The 1933-nt window shown below is 35.5% G+C and overlaps 1 pseudogene; it reads left to right on the top strand.

Moving 5' to 3' along the window:
- Positions 1-206: 206 nt before the first annotated feature.
- On the top strand, positions 207-983 carry LOC141498188 (coiled-coil domain-containing protein 127 pseudogene; annotated as a pseudogene).
- The last annotated feature ends 950 nt before the right edge of the window (positions 984-1933 follow it).

The raw sequence follows: 1933 nt of genomic DNA, 5'->3' as shown, positions 1-1933 counted from the left end.
TCTCCTGTCTCCAGGACTGGTGCTCTATCCATTAGGTCACTTAGGTGCACATCCCCCCCCCACCCCCATTTTCATATTTTAAAGAATACAGATCACCTCAGTCACTGTCAAGACCCCACTGGGGATAATTTCTCTTGGAAGCTTCCGCAGAGCTGCTGATAGCAAAGGACTACAATCCAGCATCTTTGTTTCCAGTGTGTGTTTCCATGAATACCTTAAATGACCCTCCACATTGGAATATAGGGTCTAATTCCATATCAGAGGGAAGTTATGGAAGCAAATGGAATTATGTTTTACTGATTCCTGTTCTGGGACTGTCAACTTTTCATTGGATTTATTCCAGAGTCAAAAAGATATAGAAAAAAAAAAAAGAGCAGCAACAAAAACACACAATTGCTTTCCAACAGAATTTTGAAGCTAAATACCATGATATCATCTCAGAAAACTTTCTCGCAATGGCTCATTTGTCTGTTGACTTTGACAAGACATACTAGAACAGCAAGTTATAATGAAGCCCTTATCTCTCAGGGTCAAAAATTAGTAGAAGAGAGAAAGCTTCTGGATCAGGAAAATGTATAGGAAATAGAAAAAAATGCAGCAGCTACAACCTTTGAAAAGAGTGAATCAACACTGTCTGAAAATGAAGAAAACTGGCACAAAAAGGACTGCTCTTTTACTGAAATAATTTAAAGAAGCACTTATAGAATGACAGAATATCTACTATAAGTCCTGCTCTTCCTCTGGCCAAGGGCCTAGAAATAAAGAAAAGCTTTTTAGTTCCAGTATCCATCGATTCAGTTGCTGCTGATCTAGAGATAGTATCTGGTTTAACAGATATATTTAAGCAGTACATATATTGTGGGGATGTGTGGAATTCTAGCAAATGTCAGAATAGGAGGATTATGTGGCTCTATCTCAAACAGAGGGAATTAACTTGTGAATTGAAATAAAAGAGAATGGAGAAGTTCATATTAGAAAAATAAGAAGAAAACATGGAATAGAAAGGCTTTTTTTTTATTATGAATGGAGTAATACCAAACTAACATTCTTGGGTTGTATTCTCCCAATGTCTTTTTCTTTTTCACAGTTGATATTGCCACATATACTTGCCATTCTATTAAAATAGAATGTCTTCTTAGTTATGGATAAGCACAAATGCTTCTAAGGTTTTCAACATTTTAAAGTAGTTCCCTGAGAAGGCAAGTTAACTTCCCAATGTACTTGACTTGAAGCTGTTAAAAAAGACTCTCTGAAGTTTCTCCTGTACATTGATGTTTTTTAAATAACGGAACACCGTTACTTTTTTCTATCATCAAATCAACTTTGAGAAAAAATATAAAAAATTGTGCTATTTATCCTTAGTTCTTTAAGAAAACCATGACTTGCAAGTGAATTGGATTTATGTGAGGGAGGGCTGTTCAAAGTCATCTGTCTCATCTTCTCCAGAACCATCTGGATCCAGTGGATCAAGGGTGCAATGGGAGACTGATCTTTTTAAGCTATGTTCTCAATTTGATTGTGGCAATGCCCATTATCTGATTGAGGCTAGGTTAGAAATGAAGTAGAGAAGGAAGACTAACCATGAGAAAATTGTACCCATTAACAATAACATTGTGAGCTGATCAATCCTGATGGATACAGCTCCTCCCATGAGTTCAGAGAGCTAGGACAACACTAGCAGATTGAATATAGACAATGCTACAATGCTATCCCATTCAGAGGAAGAAAAACAAAACAAAACAAAAACCCCTACAGAATTTGAATGAACACTATATTCACTTTTTTAAAAATTTTTTTCTCTTATGCATTTCTTTCCTATATCATGGTTTTCTTTCTTTTCCCTTAATACTAATTCATCATACTGAAAATGACTAATCTGTAAATGTTAAAGACAAATTTGTATGTACAATATTCACCTGACTGTTTAACACTG

Source organism: Macrotis lagotis, chromosome X (assembly GCF_037893015.1).
Source record: "Macrotis lagotis isolate mMagLag1 chromosome X, bilby.v1.9.chrom.fasta, whole genome shotgun sequence".
In the NCBI taxonomy this organism is placed as follows: Eukaryota; Metazoa; Chordata; class Mammalia; order Peramelemorphia; family Peramelidae; genus Macrotis; species Macrotis lagotis.
This window is presented reverse-complemented; position numbering and strand designations above follow the sequence as displayed.